The sequence below is a fragment of the Lactuca virosa genome, chromosome 6 (assembly GCF_052849685.1).
Source record: "Lactuca virosa cultivar CGN04683 chromosome 6, Lactuca_virosa_CGN04683_v6, whole genome shotgun sequence".
NCBI lineage: Eukaryota > Viridiplantae > Streptophyta > Magnoliopsida > Asterales > Asteraceae > Lactuca > Lactuca virosa.
In genome coordinates, this window is record NC_136431.1 from 114,035,020 (window position 1) to 114,050,865 (window position 15,846).

Below are 15,846 nucleotides of genomic sequence, written 5' to 3' on the forward strand. Positions count from 1 at the left end.
GAAAATGATCGTTTCTCATAAGACCATCTTCGATCCTTATGAAGATGACTTTATCGATCAAAATATCTTTTCGTATGACGAGATCTATTCTTTTGATGAGGATGATATCGAGTCATTGAAATCGGCCAACGCTTTCTCCGACGATGCTGTTTTCAAACCTTTTAACCTGAAGTATCAACCTGATTTTGTTTCCTCCTATTGGGTTTGCTTCCCCGAATATCCCTTTCCTTTGGGTTTGAAGTACCCCTTTTCCAGAATCATCTCCAAGTTCTTCAAGGTCACTAAAATCTTCTACATCCAGGCTATTCCTATTGTTTGGAGAATCTTATTTTGGATCGACAGATTGAACCAGTCCACAGACCAAAACATAGGTTTAGCTGAGTTGGCTCATGTGTATGATCTTACTACCTTTGGAAGTTCTCATTTTCTTCTCAGAGTCAAATCCCACAAATCTCCTCTTGTTATGAAAACAAAACACAATGACGGAGCTTGGAAGGAAAAATACTTCTTTGTGAGACGTGATTCTATTCTTGGTGGGGATTCCCTACCGAAGACCTGGGTTAAAAAGGGTAGGAATAAATTATCCTTGTAATGAGGATCCTGGAACTCACATTTCATTATTTTGTTTGATGTTTTGCAACTTTCAAGTTTGAATAACATATCCCGGTTGCCGAGGATACCGACGAGTAGATAGAGAAGTTCCTCGTTGTTTCTATAGCCGATAGGTCTTTCAAATTTTATTGCTCTAGTCTCCAAGAAGGTTCTTCCACCACTGCGTCAATGGCTATCGGTAAGAATTCGTATTTTATCTGTAATGATTTAGAATTGATAAGGATCCTGATTTGGTTTGTCTGATTTGGTTTGTCTGATCTCGAAGATGATATATATAGCGGCCCGATTGTAGTCAAGAAGGAAAAGATTGCCTTTCCTCTTCCTCTCAATAAATATCAGATTGATCTTACTATGAAGACCCCGGGCTCTCGGAAGAGGAAGACCACAGAAGCCACAAATTTGAACGTGGAGAATCTCGGAGCCGAGGAGGCGCTTCAAAAGTTGCTTTCCTTTTCCCAAGCCATAAGTATTCGCGTGATTTTAGCTTATTAATCTTACTTGCTTTTACTGATGCCATGCCTTTTCAAGTTTCTGCTCATGCCTCCCAGTCTGTAGCCGATCTAAGGTTTCGGGCTGAGGGGGCTGAGCGAGCCCTAATGGAGCGGGAGAAGGAAAGGAAGGAGACCAAAGAGGACCTTCTCAGGAGGGTAGAGCGGTTGAGCAAGGAGAAAGCTAAGAAAGAGGAAGATCATGCTGCGAAGATGGAGGAGGTGATTGTTGAGGCAAAGTCCAGTGCTGCTATGGCCGTCTGGGAAACCAAGATCAAATTAGTTGAGGACGTGGCCAATGTTGAATCCTAGGACCTGGCGGGGTGGCATGAAGCTCTCACCAAATTGACTGGTAAGCTTGTAAATATCAGTCAGGATCCTGAAGGGCTCCGTCAAAGGTGGACGAGATGGAGAAGATCACGGGCGATGATAACCAGTTAATGTTTTAGGCCTGTAAAAAATTTGGTTTAAGTAGCTTTTCATTTTAAGGGATGTAATGCAATATTACTATCTTTTTGGTGTGTGTGGGGTTGGTGGGCATCCCCTTAATGCTATGGTTGTTTAATATTTCTTTGCATGCTTGATTGCGTGGTTGTAGCAATAGGATCTCCGAGAATCCTTATAATCAGGATCTTAAGGAGTTCAAGGTTTGTAGGAACTCTCAGGATCCGAATAACCTGAAAATAGTTAGTGGTCCATTTAGGATCCCAAAATAGTTAAGATACATTTAGGATAATAAATCTTTAATCATCACATAAGAAAGACAACTTTTGAGAAATAAGAATAGATAGAACTTGATCATCCTCCGGCTTTGTAACATTTAGGAGAAACCTAAAGTTAAGATTCTTTTTGTTCCATAGGATCCTAAGGTTTGTACGTGGAAGGATCCTTGTTCGTCAAGGATGATCCTTAATTGTCTTTGACTTAGTAAACTTTTAGGGAGGATCCCTCCTTAGGAATTGATTGGAAATGACTCCAACTTGGAAAATAGCTGAGGGAACTTTTGCAACATGATAATGCTACCAATCCTGCATATTTTCTAGGGAATATCCCATCTTCAAGTAATACGTTAGTATCACAATTCCTGAAAATCCTTAGGGGAAATCCAATCTTAATTTACATGTCAGCGCTATAAAATTTAGTAAATCATTGGAGAAGTCCCATTTTAAGGTAACACGTAAGTGCGACAAACCTCATCAAATAATTGGGGAAAATCCCCACTGTGGGATAACATGAAAATGTTATAAACCTTAGGTACCTCCTGGGGAAGATCCCAACATGAAAAGTTATAAACCTTATGCATTTTCTGGGGTAGATCCCAACTTAAGATAACATAAAAATGTTATAAACCTTGTGTATTTTCTGGCAAAGATCCCAACTTAAGATAACATGAAAATGTTATAAACCTTAGATTTTAACTTTTAGGATCTTAACTTATGTTCAGAAATAAGAGGGTTGCCAAGTTACTACAACATGAAATGATCCCCTTATTCACATCCCATAGTTAGATAACATACGTCCAAGCGAGGTGTAGAAACCTTAACTCGTATGAAAGAGGTAATTAACTCTTTAAACCTTAGAGGGGACTAAGTACCCTTATTCGTAGGAGAGATGATCAGTCTCTATTATTAGTTGTATTGAAAATTATAGAATGTCATAGCTATGGGACCTTCAAGTGCCAGGGTCTTGAAACGTCAAGATCCTTTTATGTCAGGATCCATGTATGTCGGGATCCTTTTTCCTCGGGATTTGTGCGTTTCAGGATCCTTGTGTATCAGAATCCTAGTGTCCCTGCACAACGAACATTAGCTAGGGGTGGGCGTTATTCTAGCTAACACCCCTACGATGCTTAAGTTAGTAATGGTATTTGAAGAGAGCAAATAGTAATAAAAATAAAGAGTGGAAGGTAAAGAATATGTGTACCTTAAGTGTGTTGGAAAAAGACTAATCTTACTTACATAAAATAAGCTTTAATATGTATAGCATTCCAGGATCTTGGCAAGACATCTCCATCGAGGGTAGTTAGCCAATATGCCCCCTTTCCTGCTTCAGTATCTATGCGATATGGTCCTTCCCATTTAGGTGCCACTTTACCTGCACTAGGATCCTTAGTGTTTTGGAATGTTTTCCTCAGTACCAAGTCTCGTATGTGGAACCTTCTGACATTTATATTTTTGTTGTATGCCTTGGTGATCCTCTGTTGGTGAGCAGCGATGCGAATCTTGGCAAGATCCCTAAGTTCATCTATAGTATCAAGATCCTGGGCCAGGATCTTGTCGTTGTTTTCTTGGTTTTGAAGAAAGAACCTTGTTGTTTGGATCACCACTTCAGTGGGAATCATTGTTTCTGCTCCAAACACCAAAGAATATGGAGTTTCGCATGTGGCCACTTTGGAAGTAGTCCTATCTGCCCATAAAATGAAAGGAAGTTCTTCTGTCCATCTTCCTTTCTTTTTATCCAACCTTCTCTTCAAGCTATTGAATATGATTTTGTTGCTAGATTCTGATTGACCGTTGGCTTAAGTGTGAACAGGAGTGGACATTACCATCTTGATTCCCCAACTCGTGCAAACGTCTCTTGTCCTTTTGCTTATGAACTGGGATCCGTTGTCGCATATGATTTCGGAAGGGATCCCAAACCTGGTCAAGATATTGCGTTTAATGAAGGAAACTACCTCTTTGTCTCTTACCTGGACGAAAGCTTCGGCTTCTATCCATTTCGAGAAGTAATCAGTCATCACTAGCATGAAGACCTTTCCTCTAGGGGCCACCAGCAGTTTACCCACTATATCCATCCCCATTTCATGAATGGCCAATGGGAGATGATAGCATGTAGAGGCTCTACTAGTTGATGCAGGATGTTGCTATGTCTTTGACAAACGTCACATTTTTTAGCATGAAAGGAGTCTTTCTTCATGTTTGGCCAGTAGTATCTCATCCTCAACACTTTGGAGCATAATGATTTGCCCCCAATGTGGTTGTCGCAGTCTCCTTCATGTATATCCTTTAGAACTTCTGCAGCTTCATGATCTTATAAGCATCTAAGATATGGACCTGCCATAGATTTTTTGTATAATTTACCTTGGATTATAACAAACCTTGAGACCCTTGTTCTGAATGATCTGTAGCTTTTTTCTTCTTTAGGGATCATGTCATTCTGAAGGTATTCCATAATGGGTTGGATCCAGGATCTTGAGGTTGGAGAAGGATCCTTGATGTCAGGATCCTGATAAGGAAGTAGAGGATACTGATCTTCGATTGTAGCGATGTTAGTATATTCCACGTGATCGTTAGGATCCTTCATTCTCTTGGCAGAATCCTCGATTGTAGGGATCAACACGTGGGTTATCGAGATCCTGGTTTTCTACGGGATCCTAAGAGAAGATGCCAGATTGGCTAAAGCATCTGCTTCAGTTTTTTCTTATCTAGGAACCTTGTTTAGGCTAAATGCTTCGAATTCTGAGGCTAAGTTTTTGAGGATCTGGAGGTATAGTGCTAATCTTTCTCCCTTTACTGCATAGGATCCATTAAAATGGTTAGTCAATAATAAATAATCAACGAATGCCTGAATATCCTTGATTCGAAGATCCTTAGCTAACTGTAATCCCATGATTAGTTCCTCGTATTATGCTTCGTTGTTGGTTGCAATGAACTCACATATGATTGCTTGGGGTAGGATGTCCCCCTGTGGCGACTTTAGTATGATCCCTAGGCCAGTTCCTGTTTTGGTTTGATGCTCCATCTATGAATAGTATCCATCTTCCCATGTTTTCTTCTTCTAGAAGTTGTTTGGCTTCTACTTCTACCTCAACTTGTAGATCATCACTAAAGTCAGCCACAAAGTCCACCAATGCTTGAGACTTTATACAGATCTTGGCTCATACTTTATGTCATATGTGCTTAATTTCACGGACCACTTTTCCATCCTTCCTGACATTTATGGTTTTCTCATAACATTCTTAATGGGATAATTAGTTCTTACAGTTATAGGCTATGTTTCAAAATAGTGTCTTAATTTAGTAGAAGCAGTTACTAATGCAAGTATAAGTTTTTTAAGGTGGGAGTGTCGGGTCTCAGGATCCATGAGACTTTTACTTACATAGTAGATAGGATTTTGTTCCCCATTAAGATCCTTAGCCAACACTGCACTCACCACATTTGAGGATACCGAGAGGTAGAGAAGAACTGGTTCCCCATCTAATGGTTTTACCAATATGGGTGTTGAACTTAAATATTTTTTAAGTTAGTGGAAAGCATCTTCATGTTCCTTGGTCCACTCAATATTTTCTTCTTCTTCAAAATGTCATAGAAAGGCTTGCATATTTCTGAAGATCTTGAGATGAACCTGTTTAGGGCTGCCACTCTTCCTGTTAGTCTTCGGATATCTTTTGTCGATGATGGTGATCTTAGATCGAGGACGGCCTTGATTTTCTTCGGGCTTGCTTCAATTCCTCTTCTGGTCACCATGTATCCAAGGAACTTGCATGATCTCGTCCCAAAGTGGCACTTAGAAGGATTTAGCTTCAAGTTATATTCTTCCAGTATGTTGAAGGCTTCTTCAAGATCCTTGAGGTGATCTTCAACTTTCTTGTACTTGACCACCATGTCATCGATGTATACTTCCATGGTATCCCCCAGTTTCTATTTGAACATCTTGTTGACTAACATTTGGTACGTTGCACCTGCATTCTTAAGACCAAATAGCATGGCAGTATAACAATAGATATCTATTGGAGTTATGAACGACGTATCATCTTGGTCAGATGGTTCCATATGTATCTGTTGGAATCCCGCTGATGCATCCATGAATGTTAATAATTCATGACCCGCTATTGCATCTATCATGGAGTCTATGTGTGGTGGAGGGAAAGGATCCTTGGGACAAGCCTTGTTAAGATCCGTGTAATCTACACATACTCTCCACTTACCATTCTTCTTTTGTACTACGACCACATTAGCTAGCCACCTTGGGGATTTCACCTCCTTCATCATCCCAGTTTTGAGAAGTTTTTTTTGCTTCATCTTGTATAACTTGGTTTCTCTCCGGTGCGAATTTCCTTCTCTTTTGATGTTTTGGTCTGAAAGATGGATCAATGTTAAGTTTATGGGTTATTATATTTTTGTCTATACTTGTCATGTCCTCATGCTTCCATGCAAACGTCTTTCTTCTAGATTTGAGGAACTTTATTATATCATGTTCGATTTGTTTAGGCATTGAGGATCCTATGAGAACTTTGGCTTCAGGATCCTCAAAGTTTAGGGGCACTTCTTTTATATCATGTTCTCTTGTTTCCAATACGTCTTGTGCCCCCCGCTTTAATTGCTATGCTTTTCGTGTTATCGTCGAGGCTTTCATTGAAGTCTTGTAGCATTCTTTACATTCTTGTTGCTCTCCTATGATCTTCACTACCCCCCATGGGGTAGGCATCTTCATGCATTGATAATATATCAATGGAACGGCCTTCATTTTGTGGATCCATGGTCTACCTAGTATAACATTATAGCAGGATAATGTATCAATCACACTAGAACGTTGTATAGAGTTTACCACCTCTATGTAGATAAGTAGCTTTATCTCGACGACGGTGTGTTTGGTTTTTCCGCTGAATCCAATCAACACTGAGGATCTTCTAACTATTTCAGACTCCAGGATGTTCATTCTTTTTAATGCGTCCAGGAGTATAATGTTGACTGAGGATCCTCCATCGACGAGGATCCTTCTGAAAAATGATTGGCGATGTAGAGAGTGATCTCCAATCTATCATGGTGAGGATCCTAGATGTCTTCTCTATCTGCTTCGTTGAAGGTGATCTCTTTCTCGTATGTGATTGACATGTTTTTCTGTGGTCCTTTTTCTTTCTCCGTTTTGATACCTTAGCGTGCCTCTTTCTTGCAGAATAAGAGGTACCACAAATGTCAGATCCTCCGTAGATCACATTGATTACCTTGGCGTCAGCAGGAGGGGATCCTGGTCTGTCGAGGATCTTCTGAGGATCCTAGTCTTTCTCTTTGGATCTCTCCTTTCTTCTTCCAAGGATTTCTTTGAGGTATCCTTTGCCCAAGAGGTAGCTGGTCTCCTTCCTGAGAGCTATGCAATCCTCTGTGATATGACCAAAGTCTTCATGGTATGCACATCATTTGGACTTGTCTTTCCAAGCGGTTGATTTTTCTCCTTTCCTTGGTCATCTTGCTTTGTCTCCAAGATCTTGCATAGCAAATATTACACCTGAAATATCTACAGAAAAACAATAGTCAGTAATTTTAGGAAAACCTTCTTCCTCTCCCTCATCTTCAAGGGCATTAACCCTATGCTAGTTAGGTTTGGAATAAGGTTTTGACTTATAGGATCTTTGGGCCGAGGATTCGGCCTTTCTATTGGGGTGACCGTAAGAGCTTGGTAGGTTTCTCCGCTTTTGGATCTCCTTGTCTTCTTCGAGCCTTATGAACCTTAGTGCTCTGCTTCTGACTTCGTCCATCCTCTTACATTGAGTCATCACGAGGTCTTCATAGAAGGGAGAATCATTCTTTAAGCCCATTTTAAAGGCTTTAACTGCAGTTGCCATGTCGATGTTGGGGATACTTAGAGCTTCCCTGCCAAACTTGTTCACAAAAGTCCTAATGGATTCCTTAGGATCCTGAACCACTCGATAAAGATCACTAGTGATCTTTTCGAATGTTCTGCTACAAGAAAATCGATTGTTAAATAATTTGACTAGGTGAGAAAATGAAGTAATAGAGTAAGGAGGAACGTTAAGAAGCCATTTTAAAGCCAATCCTATGAGGGTCGAACCAAAACCCTTGCACAGGCAAGCTTCCTTTAAGTGTGTGGGAATGTGGATGATCTCCATCTTTTCCCAGTACTGTGCCACGTGCTCCTTAGGATCTGTAGTCCCATCGTAAGGCTTCATGTTAGGGGTTTGGAAGCGCTTTGGGACTTCGGTATCAACTATTGTTGGATCGAATCATGAGATCTTGTGGCTTGTGGGCGATACTTCTGATATGGGTTGGAGCACTCCTGGCACGCTCGATATCATTCGCCTTAATTGTTGAAGTTCCTTAGCCATGATTGGGCTTAAACCTGCATCAAGGTCCATAGAGCCAATGTTAAAAGCATTATCATTGACGAAGTTACTAGGATCATTAGTATTAGGAATAAGGAAAGTTTTATTGGGATCCTGGGTCATGTGAGCCCGTTCTTCAGGAATCGCATCCCAGACAGGAGCGGATGTTGGTGTTGAGGATCCTATCTCCCTGCGATTTCCGGAGTATCCTACGCTATCGAAGTTTAGGATCCTGGGTTGCGGGATCGAGGGTACAGCTTCCTGTGATTTGCGGATCTCATCGCTCATTCTTTCCACTTCCTTGAGCACTGTCATGTTATCCTCTTGTTGCCGAGTCACATGTTGTTCCTGCCTCCTCATCATGGCAAAGATCTCGTTGTTGGAGACTACTATCGGAGGATCCTGGGATCCTAGGGTAGTGACTGGAGGAGTGTTTTTCTTCGGCACATCAGGAGTCTTTTTGGCAACTACAGTTGGAGGTTGCGGAAGGTTTTTGGAGGAAATGAGAGGAACTGAGGAAAATGATAGGGTTGATTGTGTAGACATAATTTTTCAATAGATTTTGAACACCACGGCCCCACGGTGGGTGCCAAATTGTTTTGGTAAAAAATTACACGAGTGGAACTCAACCAAATTGTATGAGAGGTTGTGATGTTCATGATAAAATAAGCACACAATATGATGATCAAAGTAACACAAGTGGTTTACAAGGAAAGCCCTTGATCCTTGCTAGGATCTCCGACATAAAACCTTGGGAGATGATAATGATCACTTTCCTGAGTAATTTTATTGATTAAAAATGGTCATTACAGAGATAAATGTGTAAAATGTAAGTGTAGATATTGTCACTGAGCTAATTGTGTCTGTTGTGTGTGTAATACAAGTGTTATTTATAGTCTAATACTATTAACAAGAAGTCTGAAATTTTGGGATCCTCCGAGATCAACTTATAGATGTTATTTGACTTGGTATTTCGGGCATATTGCATGGTCAAGATGATTCTTCATTAAGAATAGGTCTTTAGCTGACTATTTCTGCACATGTGAGAAAAATAAAGAGGCTTGCAACTGTAATAAATGTTAAGAAAATAAATGATAATAATCAGGATCATGAATGTAATTCTGGGATCCTGGCTCTAACAATGATTATATGGAAGACCAGGATTCGGCCCTTGGCATTTGTATGAAAGACCAGGATCAGGCCCCTGACAGTTATATGGAAGACCAGGATTTGGCTCCTGGCATTTATATGGAAGACCGATATTTGGCCCTCGACACTGAACATAAAGACTATGATTTGGCCCATAGCATTTATATTCTTGCATGTGTGGTTTTTGGTACTTTGGGAACTCATTAAGCGTTATGCTTCCAAATTTTGTTTATGGTTACTTCCAGTTCCAAAAGGAAGGGCTCGACGTGATCACACAACATCCTCCCCTCACGGTTTCCGCATTTGAAATAATTTGTACTCTGATGATTTGATGCTATGATTTGTATGGATTCCAACAATTAATGAATGTTTTGAATGATCTTTAATGAAAAAAAATTATTACTATTTTAGGACGTTACATAAACTCGAACAGATCGATGATCCTCCAAGCAGAATACCCATTTCTCCCCCCACTTAGGGTTCGAACTACCACCAACCGACATTGCAAACAAACAAAATCTCAAACCGGATCAACCATATACATAGCATCCCAAACCCTTGGAATGTATAACACAACGCAATATGATCTTCCAAATAAAGACCAAGCAAACTCAAAGAGATTTTGAATCTCAGATGGAGACCTCGGAAGCCACCCAATCATAACTGCCTCTAACATCAAGAATCCCATGCAGATGCACAAAGCAATAATTATAACAGTCCATTCATAACATCGATTCTCTATCTAGAAACCATTGGACTACCACACACCTTTCCTATCAATTAGTCACGAGAATCATTCATAAATACAAGGGGAAACCTTCTCATTGTCGAGATACATCAGAGACGAAAAAAGTTGTCGTTCCTAATTCACCTTCCTTGATCACCTGGAACAATAAACTAGCACCTGATCTAACTAAATTCAAAGAAATCAGACCCTTGATCTCATCTCAAGGAAACTATACCACAAGAATCCTCTTGTGCATTCCCATATTGCCATACTTGCTGCTAAAACCGCAACCATCTAGCCCCATGCTGGGTCTGCATCTCAACTCTGAAAATATCATGTCTGCTCTCTCTTTCCTTCAAACACAGAAAGTTGGAAGAACATAATCCTCGTTGTAGATAGTGACATCTCAATCCATCTGCCATTCACTCAGCCTCCGGCTACAAACCTCGATCCGGTCATCACAATCGCTTCCTTCTTGAGTCTCGTGACTTAACTGGCACTACCTCGATCAAGGCCCTTGAGACCTCAAAATCAACTAACTCACCTATGTCTATACCATTCAAACCCAAACTGAGATGGCCACTAAGGCCCAAGTAATCACCAGACCTATCATCAGTCTAAACAACCATAACCGATAAACCGAATAAGATGGGAACACATTGCAATGAATCATGGTGCCAAACCATACAATCTACCCTCAACCAGCTCCTTAGAATCCCCAAAATTTTCCTCGACTCGAGTACGGATCATGTGCTTTCAGTAGTACGGACCCAATACTACCTTCCACACCTATCCGTACTTTCCTATAGAATTGTTTTAGATCCTCTAAGTAACTACTCATGTCCACTACCATCCGATCCAACAACATATATATGTTCTCAAATGAATACACACCGCTAAGCAGCACACCAATTCCTCTAAGGCACTTCCTAGGCTCTCTTAGGATTCCCACCTCACGCTGCCATCAGCTACTGAAGAACCCCTACTAATATCACCTTACTACTTCAAGAACACAATTACATGCAACAAAACTTAAATAATCCTTCGAATAAAAGACCCAACCGTACAACGGTTATACTCACATGAGAGCTACACAATAGGGGCGAATCAATCATTCTAAAATTATTTAACCTTTGTAGCATGTAACTTAACATATTCATTTAATAGTTAGCTTACATCCATATGGGTGCCACAAAGCACAAATCAAGAAACATTCGGGTAGTAACACTCTATAGGATACAAAACATAAAAAGGCATCCTCCAACTAACTTACTTTTGTGATGCTATAAACTTCTACCAGCACTGTTATTTGCCTTATGTATGCAAATTACACACAAAATGAGATCACATAGACTGTCGAATGAATGATTCTACCCTAAGCCAACAACTAGACAAGGAACAGGAAATAAGGCCAAGTCAGTCCTTCTAGGGCTATGTGATCCTAATCGTATACAATTTTAAAAGCATACACATAGCAATCAATTCCAATAACATAGATTCCAAATCTAACATAGCAACCAATTCCTCTTAGGCTACAAGGCATCACAAATCAGGTCATTTTATCATGCAATTCCTGAAGGTATCCTTAGCCTACTCACTATCAGGCATAAAAGGCATATCTCCTAAGCAGACATTCTAACATGCAACACTGAGCAGATCCTTATTCTAACTTCTAGCATGCATATCATACTATAACACATACAACATATCAACAAGTATGAGTATTTTGGGAAACACTTACTGGAGCTCGACTGATTGCACGTATAGCATCCCTTTCCTTTATAAAACCTTTTTAGAAAATCATTTTCTTTTAAAAGATCTTAGAAATACTGAGTTTGAGTTTAGACACACCCAAGAGTGTGCCCAAATCCCTCAAATCAAGGCTCTGATACCAACATGTAACGTCCTAAAACTACCGATTAAAATTTTCATTTTTAGTAAGTGAAAACCATTCATTCATTAACCCAAAAGACAATCAGAGTAAAATTATTCTCAAAACATCAGAGTAAAATCATAAATAATCAATGCAGAATAAATCCCCAAGGGATGCAGTGTGATCAACTCGGACTCTTCCTTTTCAACCAGAAGCACCTGAAAACATTTTAAACATAAACCATAAGCACAAAGCTTAGTGAGTTCCCCAAAGTACTGTTGGATTAGGTGTCTAAGCCCATAGCTATTTTTGGTATGTACTTGATTTGATTATGAACATGGTCCTTTTGGGTTGCCTTCACCATAGAAATTTGATAGGATAAATTATGTGAATGAGGTTAATTGTGATTTATTAATATATTATAAGATAATATTGATCAGAAATTCATTTGGAATTAATTTAGTGATCAAAAGAGACTGATTAAATTAACGGGTACTGATTATGTAAATCAGTAATAGTTGTAGTTTGGGCTCATGGACCTTATTGATATAGGGTGGACGAAATCTCTATGAGAGTCCATAAAGATTTCGTCCATGTCTTGTCAAATGGAAGTCCATATGTTGCTTAGGGCCTAAGCAAGGGGAATTAGGGTTTCCAAGTTGTAAACCCTAAGAGCCTCAACTATAAAAGAAACCCCCTAGCTCCTAAAAATCGGCACCTATGATCCCATAAGAAACCCTAGCCGATTTTAGGAGTCCCTAACCTCTCTCTCATAATTCTCCATTGCTACGTGGTGTTTGTGACTCCATTAGAGGTGCAACAATTGGGGAACTAAGCTTTCAAAGGTCAAGGTGATCTTGTTATTGCTACATAACAAGTGTGGTAAGGTTCCAAACCCTATTTTACATATGAATTTCGAAATTGGTATGCTAGTACTTAGGGTTTATGCTTTGGATGATTATTTGCATATATAACTTGAGAAAAACCAAGATCCAAAGAATTAGGGTTGCATGTACACCATAGGAATGTTGTAGTGCTCAAAACCCATTAGTGGTATTAGAGCCTAGGTCGTTTTTCCGTTATATGTGATGCTAATGTGAATTGTTTAAAGCTGGAATATTTTCGTTTTTGCTTTGTGCCTGATCACCACGAGGTGGTAAAAGTCACCACGAGGTGGTGTCGGGTCTGAAGGATTATTTCCAGATTTTTGGCCTAAATTAGATTTGGATAATTACATAAGTTGTTTTACTAATTAAAATTCGAATTTTATGATATGGTAATTGATATCCTCATCTAATTGAAGGATAATTGTCAAATTTGAAAAATAATTACAAGATTATATGATATATTAGTTATTTGTAAAATTTGATTTGAATTATCTTACCATATAAAATAGATTACGTCAAATTTTTGATAAAGATAAAATTATATGATTAATTTAATTATTTTAAATTTGATCTAAAAGGTTTTGAAAAGTTTCAAAATTTTCCCTCAAGTTTTGGAATTTAAAATTTAATTAAAAGTTTTAATTTGAAAATATTTAAATTCTAAACCCTAGTATTTTAATAGTTTAAGATACACCCTCATGGATTGTATTAATAAATTAATTAAGTTTTTAGTTAAAGGACAATTAATAAGTCTATAGATAGGTTTAAGTTTAATTAAATTAAAAGTCTAATTTATTCAAAGATTAAACCTTAATATTTTAAATATATAAAATACACCCTTATAGTATATAAAATTAAAAGTCTAATATATTATATACGTATAAGTAAAATGTCAGTCTTACCGTTAGTAGGCCTCATTCACGAAGCTGGTCTATAAGGGATGTTTAAGGAAGCAGTCTGTAAAATGATCGCTATTGGGTATCCACTCTTACCCACCGCACCCTTGACCAGTGGAGGGTCGTTAGCCGAACGGGTAGGATAGGACACAAACTCTCATTAATAAGTATAATGAAATACAAAGTAACTAAACGCTTTTATAAATTCCCAATCTTAGTTACTTTAGAAAAAAATGTGATATTGGTGCTAATCCATGAAATTGCACATTGCACCTTGTTGGTCATTAGTGGAGCGTGTGTGGTTAACGGGCACACCAATATGGGACTAATGAAGGATGGCAATGGGTAGCTCGTAGATTATCATAGATCAATGGAGCGTGTGTGGTTAACCGGTACATTGATTACGTGATAAACGTTTTCGAGAGTACCAAGCTAATTTGCATGGTTATTCACACCTTGTTTGTGATCCTCGGTATCCCAGTCACAAACTTGAAGGGCATAATCGAGATTAAACATGCCATTGAAAAGTTCATTGAATCTCAAAACATCTAGGAGTTTCATTTAAAACCTAATTCGTTTAAAATTTCGTTTTCGTGGTGGAATTGGTAAATCGTCATTTACCTACCAACAAATAGTTTACAACTGGATTACGACATCCCTTTTCCGAATTGTGAATTATTGTGTTGGATCCTAGCCTTAATATTTCATTTGGGTGTTATATTAAAGATTAAATCGACTAACTTGAATTACTCCCTTGTAGATGTCTAGTTCTGACAACTATGGTCTTCCCCAATCTTTTGGAAAAAGCTTCCCTCATAAAGATGATGTTCCACATTTCGATCAAGGAACTAGAGATCATACTTCACTTCCTCCACCTCCTACAATAATTATCCCTAACCCACGTGTTCGTCCACTTGAAAGGTTCATTGTCACTCAAGCCCTATTGGCAAGCAAACACCAAGATGGAAGGTATGTGTGTGCACACATCTTGGAGATGAAGTCAGACATTGATAGACTAGGGATGTTGGGTGTCGTTGTCTCAAGGAAGCTGGCTATTAACTTGGTTCTTCAATTACTTCCTAAGTCATATAGCAGGTTCATTAAGGACTACTATATAGGAGACCACGACGTGAACCTTATTGATCTAACCTATTTGTTAATTGCTGCTGAATCAGAAATGATTTGGCGCACTGGTCAAGCAAATTTGATTGGAATATAAATCTCCCAAACTTCCATGGACATTGACAATGGCGAAATTGGAAGTCCAGAAAGGTTTTCTCTTCCCAATGGAAAGGGATCGGCCAAGGTCAAACCGTTTGACCAAATGGTAAAGAGAAAGGCTATGTCTGAGATTGTCCCGTGTACCATTCCAAAATAGTCTGTTTGTTTCTATTGCCAAGAGAAAGGACATTGGATGCCAAGCTTCCATACTTACCTGAAAGATCGCAAGGATGGGAGAGTCAAGAAGTATGACTCTGCTTCAGGTAAATCCACTATCTAACTCTATTAAGTTCCTATTTGTAGATTCTTAATACATGATGTGATAAGATAGCATTTTGATGTTTTGTAGGATCGAAGAAAAGAAAGGAAGCTTAAAGGAAGAGTAAGTTGAGTCTGATCGCGAAGAGATGGATTTCACTCGCATGGTTCGATGATCGGATTTTTGAGCTGCTACTTAGGAGTTATGATAGATTGTTTAGGAATATTTAGTGACATAGTTTTCATTTGTAATTGCATTGTAAGGACAAGTTTTTCTGCACTTTTATAAATAAAAGAAAATTTTTTATTTTATCTTATTTCATTTCTCCTTGCAATGGCATTTATGAAAATTGTTGTTCATATGTTCTATTAATAGCAATATTAAAAATAGATGTGATTCTTAGTTATGTTATTTGTGGTAGTGTTAGAAATTTACCAAATAAGGAAAGATTCTCATCACCCAAGTTTCAATTGGACAGAAACTTGGAATCATTTGACTGGTATTGTGTGATGAATGAGAACCTTCATCTTTGGAAAATTAAGACTAATTACTTGTTCACATATGTATGTGATTCAAGTGAAGGACTGGGAGATCTAGTACACATTGTTGTGCGCCGGTCAAATCCGCCACAAAGAACGATAAAACTATTCGTTATGATTTACTAAAAGTTTAGT